The following is an 8,334-nucleotide window of genomic DNA, read 5'->3' as shown; positions in this document are numbered from 1 at the left end:
GAAGCACAACTGTGACATTCACACAACCAGCTACATGCTCTGTAGGATGGTTATTATAAGTCTAGTTGAGACAGCAGCGAAGGACCAAGGATGAAGGCATTGCCAGAGGGCGTGTGCAGGATGCAAATATTGTAAGCTGCCCAGAGTCATCTTGGACAGTGCGATGGGCAGCATATAAATTTGATTAAAAATAGTTATTTAGTTTTGCTTCTCACCTTTATTAATTTTACAAATAAGGCAGTGAGCATATGCAACATACCTTCCTCCTCCTATTTTCCCAAAGTCATCCAGCTGGCTCTTGTGCCCAAGGCAGGACTAGAACTCGCCATCTCCTGGTGACTGGTCTAAAGTTACCCAGCTGCCTGTCATGCTTAAGGTGGGCTAGAAGTCTCAATCTCCTGCTGATTGGCCCAAAATCACCCAACCGGCTTTCATGGGTGTGGGAAGTAAGCCCCCCAGAGAAGGAAATATTAAAAGGGCAGAAAAAATATATTTCCTCAAAGGATCTTAAAGAGGCAGAAAAGAATGCCCAGTTTTTTTCTTAATAGCCTCAAGTCTCCCTCCCCCAAGCAGAAACCAGCTCTGTAGAAATGCAGGTGTAAGCCATTCAGGAAGGTTGGAGCTAGAAGATTAGGAAGACAAAGACACCTAAAATCTACATACCCCACCCAAACTCTAAGACAGGACATAATAGGATTAACTCACAGAGGCCAAAGGGACACAGGTCAAAATACATGACACAGGAAATGCAAAGCCTCAAAACAGGAACAGGAAACAACTCCAAACAAAAGGCTCCACAGGGTATAAAAACCCACTCCCTACATGTGCTCACCCCTTTTTTCTCTTTTCTGCCAGAGCCATCTTCCTGTCTGGCTCTCCTCTTCAATAAACTGCAACCTTCTTTCTAAAGCAGTCGCCATGTTGTTTATTCCCGGCTTGGACTGAACCACATTGAAGACTTTTCCTTCAACATGGGTAAGGTGGGACTAGAACTCACTGTCTCCTGGCGATTGGCCCAAAGTCACCCAGTGACTTTGCCATTTGCTCAGGGGATCCAACCAGGAGGCAAATCTTCCCCCAACCTTTTAATCTTCTAATAAATTTCTTTTCATTTTCAGAATTAAAATTCAGGATGCTTTTTTTTTCTTTTCATTTCCGTTTCTGCTCTGGAATGAACCTTTTCCTTCTGAAACAAGCTTGAGAAATTTCCTGGGAGAAGAATGTCCTGGTCACTTCCCTACTCCCTCTGCTGCTCTTGGTGGTGGCTGAAGGAGAAATTTGGAGGTGGGGTGTAAACTGGCCTCCCCGTGCCCAGCTGCCAACCGGCTCCAAACGCTGTGGGGAAAACCAGGGGCTCAGATCAGGAAATCCCTCACCCCACTTAGATGAGTCTCTGCAGCCCAGAAGAGGGGTGCTTCAGCCCTTGGCACAGCAGCTTTGCTCCCCCATCACCCAGGGGGTTCGCCCCCAGATTGAGCTCCAGAAGAGAATGTCTGGATTCCAGGACCTGTGAAAGGAGCTGGCAGATGGCGGCCGTGAGGTTGCAGGAGTACAGCCTGTAGGAGACAGAGAATGGGGGGGGGATTTGTACCGGGGTTATAGAATCATATAATCCTAGTGCTTGAAGGGATCCTGGAGGTCTACTCCACCCTTTGCCCAAGTCCTTGTACCAGGGGTCTTCAAACTTGGCCCTTTTATGACTTGTGGACTTCAACTCCCAGAATTCCTGAGCCAGCATGCCTGGCTGAGGAATTCTGGGAGTTGAAGTCCACAAGTCACAAAAGGGCCAAGTTTGAAGACCCCCGCTTTATACCATCCCAGGCTGCTCACCTGAGACTTTGAAGTTGGCAGGTGGGCTGAAGAAGCCATTCACACAAGTAGGAGACCCCTGCCTCCTCCAGGGGATTCTCACCCAAGTCCAGACTGGTCAGCCTTGTGTTGGTCATTGCGATGGGTGTCAAGTCTTTGCAGGCAGTGGGGGAGAGGCCACAGTGGTTCAACCTGTGGAAATCAGGAGGCACATAAACATAATTATGGAGGAAATTGGTAGACACACAATCTGCAGGCAGAACTAGAAGCAACAGATGGAAACTAATCAAGGAGAGAAGATAGTTAGAACTAAGGATGAACTTCCTAACAGTGAGAACAGTTAACCAGCGGAATGACTTACCACTAGAACAGTGATGGCGAACCTTTTAGAGACTGAGTGCCCAAACTGCAACCCAAAGCCCATTTATGTTATTGTCGGGTGCCGGGTGGGCGTGGCCCATTGGATGGGCGTGGCCCATTGGATGGGCGTGGCCCATTGGATGGGCATGGCCCATTGGATAGGCGTGGCCAATTGGATGGGCATGGCTGTGGTGGTAATGGCAGACTGGGTGGGACTAAAAAGTTCAATCAATTCCAACTTTGCGAGATCTTTTTTTCCCCGCAAGAAGTTGAAATTGATTGATTGATTGACTGAACCTTTTTTTTTTGCACACGGCAGCAGAGGTCTAAAGCGAAAAGGTTTTATAAAACCCAGCTGAAGGCCTAGGACTAGGGCGATGGCATGCGTGCCCACAGAGAGGGCTCTGCGTGCCAGCTGTGGCACGCGTGCCATAGGTTCGCCACCACAGCACTAGAAGTTGTGCATGCTCAATCAATGGAGGTTTTAAAAAAGAAATTGGTCAACCATTTATCTGAAATGGTAGGGTCTCCTGCCTGAGCAGGGGGTTGGACTAGAAGATCTCCAAGTTCCCTTCCAGCCCTGTGATTCTGAGTGTAGCCTTGCCTTCAAAGAAGAGGAGGGGTCACCCTATTCTCCAAAGCACCAAAAGACAAGAAGCAACAGATGGAAACTAATCAAGGAGAGAAGCAACCCAGAATTAAGAAGAAATTTCCTGAGAGAACAATCAACCAGTGGAGCAGCTTGCCTTCAGAAGTTGTGGGTGCTCCAACACTGGAGGATTTTAAGGAGAGAGTGGACAGCCATTTGTCTGAAATGGTACGGGGTCTCCTGTTTGAGCAGGGGGTTGGACTAGAAGACCTTCAAGGTCCCTTCCAACTCAGTCATTCTTTTATTCTCTCATACATCATACTCTATCACCCACCGGATCAATATTTCTTAATTTGAAGATGGGTAAACTTCGATTCCCAGAATTCCCCAGCCAGCCATAAGAAATTCTGGGAGTTGGCTGGCTGAGGAATGCTGGCTGGAGAATTCTGGGAGTTGGAAGTCCACCCATCTTCAAGTGCACAAAGTTGAACAACACTACACCACATATTTTTACAGGGTTTTTGTGGTATAATACAGAGAGTTCTCAACATACAACAGTTCATTTAGTGACCATTCAAAGTTACAACAGCGCTGAAAAACGTGACTTATGACCATTCTTCATAGTTGCAACCTTTGTTGCATCCTCGATGATCACGTGATCAAAATTCAGATGCTTGGCAGTTGGTTCATACCTATGACCAGTGCTATGTTGTGTGATCCCTTTTGCGACCTTCTGACAAGCAGTGGGGAAACCAGATTCACTTAACAACCGAGTTGTAAGTGAAGAACTATCTGTATTGATTGGGATCCTGGACAATCAAATGTTAAGTTTTGAACCCATTGCCAACTCAACTATTCCTTGGGTCTCTTTCTACTTACTGGATCTCTGAAGATTTCAAGAATCCTGGTAAAAGTTGTTGGAATCTTTGAGGTCTAAACTCATAGCCAGAGAGCTGAACTGAATTCAAAGTTTCAGCAGCTGACAGGCAAATTATAAAGCTTCAAAGTCCAGCTTGGTCAAAAGTTATGTTCTGAGATCCATATTGTGGATATGTTTCATTGTTCTCTGGGCAAAGACGGTGTCCTTCATTTCATAAATACAATGACACAATTCCAGCAGATCCTCCTGTCTTCTAAAGGAGTGAGCCTTGGCTTCTTGATCCACCCACCTTAGCAATTCTGGACAAACCTTAGTGGTGGATATCTTGAAGGACCACGATTCTTGAAGGACACTCATCCTTTCCACATTGGACAAGCCGTAGAGAAAATGGATCAACATGAGGTATCTGTTGCTGTTCTCCTTCTTATCACCAAATATCTCACTCAAGTCTTGGTAAGGTGTTCTGGTGGTCTCTTCAGTGTCCAGCAAGTAGAACAAGGCAGCAAGGAACTCCTGAAAACTCAAGTGGGTGAACCTGTACAAGGTTCCCACCTGAACATCTTGGAGGAAAACTTTCTTATTTGCAGAAGGAGAGTCTGAAGTCAAGTAATCCAAGCCACGTTCCTTTAGCTCTTCTTCACGGAAGACCATTGTTCCGCGGATCATCCCATCTTTTGCTAGACAGCACAGGTCTGTGGGTTTTGTTGAAAAAACCTCCACCAAGAGTGGTGATCTCAGATACTTCAACATTGAGCGTACACCCATGGGCCTTGTGGTCACCAGGAGGTGACACTTCGGAAAGATCTTTTTCTTGAGCAGACCCATCAACAGCTTCACCACCTCTTGCTTTTGATGGGGATCCTTGTCCAGCCCATCAATTGGGACATGAGAGAGCTTCAGGTCCTCCAAACCATCAACAATGAGGAGGAGGTTGTCTTGGTTGGCCAAAACATCCTCCATGGATACCATTCCTGAAGGACAATTGTTGAGGATCATCTCCGTTGCACTCATAAACTTGGTGCCACAGCGGAGAGCATCGCAAGAGATATAAAAGGCGTAATCAAACTTGGTCTGCCATAGTTTATCTGATGCCCAGTCCAACATGAACTTCCACGTGGCTGTGGTTTTTCCTACCCCAGAAGGTCCAAGCAACAAAAGAGTTTTGGAGTTTTCTCCTTCAGGATCTGGATGAAATAAATTCTCCAGATCAACGTTCGGGCCACCTTCTAGATGGGTCTTCATCTCCCAGTACTTTCTCTGCACAGCCATAATCTCACGACCTGTTTTGGGCAGATCTGGTCTCCTCTTCAGAAGAAGATCTACATAGGTCTCTTGCAGGGTCACTCTTGGATTGGGGTGTGGGCCCAGTTGAGGAAGATTTTGAAAAACCTGTTGGATGTGCCTCTTATATTTCTTCTTGCGATCTAAAGAAACACATCAAAAGAAAGCATTTGTAGTTCAGTGGCAGAAATAAAAGAGGTTCCCCTGAGGACCCAGATTGTTGGGGGCAATAAGCTGACTTTGTAATAATGCCGCTTGTGGGGTGTGTGAAAGCCCTAATAAGCAGGCATATACATAGAATGAAGGCTACTGCTAAGCTTGTAAGCCGCCCTGAGTCTTCGGAGAAGGGCGGGATATAAATGGAATTAAAATAAAAAATAAATAAATAAATTTTACAACAGTTCATTTAGTGACCATTGAAATTATAACGGCACTGGGAACCGTGACTTATGACCATTTCCCACACTTTCACAACCATTGCAGCATCCCCATGGTCATGTGATCAAAATTCAGATGCTTGGCAGCTGATTCATAAGTACTGTCCCAGGGTCAGGTGATCCCCTTTTGTGACTTTCTGACAACTGCGTCACTAACTTAACAACCAAAATAATTCATTTTAACAACTGTGGCAAGGAGGGTTGTAAAATGGGGCAAAACTCACTTGACAAATGTCTCACTTAACAACAGAGGTGTTGGACTCAGTTGGCTGTAAGTCGAGGACTACCTGTACTTTCTAAGCTAAGGTCCAAATTGTTTCGACAGGGGGTGGGCAAAGGGAAAACCAGGTCAGATAATCTGGGTAGTTGGTTTGTTTAAAAGAGACTTGTAAGTCCAATCTCGGAAAAACACAGCTAGTAATCAACTTACGACCATTTGTTTAGCGACTGTTCGAATTTACAACGGCACTGAAAAAAGTGGTTCATGACCATTTTTCACATGACCACTGTAGCAGCCCCAGGGTTATGATGGTGTCCCGGGGTCATGTGATCCCCTTTTGCGAAGTTAATGGGGAAGCAGTGTTGGCTAGGGAATTCTGGGAGTTGAAGTTCAAACATCTTCAGGTTGCCAAGTTTGAGAAACATTGGCCCATGCTGGCTCAGAAATAAATCTATTTTTTAAATTTGTTAGCTTACCGTGGTGGCCTTTTGATGCTCGACTTTATTGCAGGTGTAAGGCATCGAGAGATCCCAGATTGCATAGGATGGGAAACCAATTTTAAAAATGCTTTTTTACGTGGTTGGCTCTTGGAGTTAGGATTTGCTATTTTTCAATTGCATGTACCACTGCAAGCGGGATCAACTCGAACTCACTACCTCCCACGACCTGGGAAAACAACTCTGAAGCTTATTTCCAGGGGAAAGGCTGTCCTAATCTTGAGCTTCCAGTTTTCTGGTCCACCTCAACCCAGAAAACCCCGCAAATAAATTCTAGTCTTCAACCTACGACCACAATTGAGCCCAACATTTCTGATAACAGTCGTTAAGTGAGTTTTGCCCCTTTTTACGACCTCTATTGCCACGGTTGTTAAGCGAATCACTGCAGCTGTTAAGCTAGTAACACAATTCTTAAGTGAATCTGGCTTCCCCATTCTTTGCTGGTCAGATGGGGATCACATGACCCCCGGGACACTGCAACCGTCATAAGTACGAGTCAGTCGCCAAGCGTCTGTATTTTGATCCCGTGAGCGCGGGGATGCTGCAACGGTCATAAGCGTGAAACTGGTCATAAGTCACTTTCTTCAGTGCTGTTGTGACTGAATGGTCACTAAACGAATGATTGTTACGTCAGGGACTAGCTATATTTCCAGTACAACTGCACAGACTTTCTACTAAGCTGCTCCAGCAGATCTCACAAAAGACACATACAGAAAGACACACACACACACAGAGTGGCACTTGTGGCATCCACCAAGGATAGTTCATCCCCTCCCCCATCGCACGACAACCATATGGGGTACATTTGAGAGCTATCAGGGTAGGAAATGACGGGAGCCGGGACTCTTGCTTTGCCCGCCTCACCCAGAATGCAACCTGTAACTTTAAGGAAACAAAAGAGAGGTGTGTGTGTGTTTGTGTGTTTGTGTGTGTGTGTGTGTGTGTGTGTGTCAGAGAGAGAGAGAGAGAGAGAGAGAGAGAGAGATGTAGGAGGATTGCTTGTGGACTAGTAACTTCAAGAGGAGTTCTAGAAAAGCCTAAAGCCTCAAAAGGCCCCTTTGCCATCTCTGTGATACCTGCAAGTCTTCCACATGTGTGAAGTACTGCCAGGGGACTCCTTCTAGGATGCGATTTGGGGCAGAATTTCCGAAATGTTCCCGGGGCAGGCGGAGCCCCTTGGCGCCGGGATCAGAAGGGCTGTGCCACCCCTACCTCGCTTCCTTCTCCCAGCCTCAGGCCAGCGAGGGATGGGAGACCACGAGGAAATCCCAGCTGGAAGCATTGTGGAAGAAGCCGCTGACCCCCTCCCCTCTCCAAAGGGTCCCGAGGAAACAACCCGGGTTGGGGGGGGGGTGTCCCGAAATCCCAGAGTGGATCTAGGCGCAAAGAGGAACCAACCCCCCTTTTCTTCCTTCCTTCCTTCCTTCCTTCCTTTTTTTTAACAGCTGAGAAACTTGGCACAACTTTGAGCCCCGATTCGCTTTCCGGCCCGAAGCGAAGCGTCCCGGCCCGGCTCGACCTTGCAGGAGGGCCACCCCGAGGTCCAGAAGTCGTGCCCCGCCAGGGCACCGGGACCCTCCCGCAGTCGCGACTGCAATGCGAGCCCCACTCCACGCCGAGGCTTCCCAGCCAGCACCTTTCCCCCCTCCCCCGCCCCCGGGAAGGGGCCGAGCGAGCCTCCAGCAGCAGGGATAGTCTATCTGCGAGGCTCCCCCCCCGGGAAAGACCGCCGCTCCGGTGCTCGGCAGGTGCGGGTTCCGGCCGAGAAAGGGCTCGATCCTCCGCCCCGCGCCCTCTGCACTGGCTCAGAGGCACGCTCGCCACTCTCCGCGTCCCCGCCCCGCCTACTTACGGGAGCCACCGGCCGCCGCCTCGGGAAGCCGCCGCCGCCGCCGCCGCCTCGGCTCGCCTGGCCAGGCTGGGCCGGGTCGGGGGCGCCGCCGCTGATCCCCGCCCCTGCGTGCCATTGGCTGCGGGCGGGCCCGGGGAGCGCTGATTGGCCGCCCGCGCCGGCTCCCCCTCTCTGCACGTGAGCCGCCGCTGGTCGTGTGAACGCGCCTGGGAAGCCGCCCCGCGCCGGGGATGCGATCGCAGGCGAGCCTTCCGACCCAGGCCGGCCCGAGCCGGAGGATGCGTAGCGTAGCGGTGTCCGCTTCGCTGCTCGTGTCCCCCGGGAGCTGGCTTTGCAGGGCAGGGTGTTTTTGAGCATGTGCAGAGCTCTGGCGGGCCCGGAGGAGGAGGGAGGGGGGTGGTGGAGGAGG

General features: G+C 49.1%; 1 pseudogene across 1 annotated transcript; it reads right to left on the bottom strand.

Moving 5' to 3' along the window:
* Window positions 1–1,135: 1,135 nt before the first annotated feature.
* Window positions 1,136–8,040, bottom strand: LOC308661417 (NACHT, LRR and PYD domains-containing protein 3-like; annotated as a pseudogene). Its single transcript, XR_014028822.1, has 4 exons — window positions 7,926–8,040; window positions 3,638–5,062; window positions 1,831–2,001; window positions 1,136–1,556 (listed from the first exon to the last, which is right to left on the bottom strand). The product of XR_014028822.1 is annotated as an NACHT, LRR and PYD domains-containing protein 3-like (transcript).
* Window positions 8,041–8,334: the final 294 nt, after the last annotated feature.

Source organism: Vipera berus, assembly GCF_964194415.1.
Source record: "Vipera berus genome assembly, chromosome: 2".
NCBI lineage: Eukaryota > Metazoa > Chordata > Lepidosauria > Squamata > Viperidae > Vipera > Vipera berus.
The sequence above is the reverse complement of the archived record's forward strand: the minus strand, read 5'-3'. Positions and strand labels throughout refer to the sequence as shown.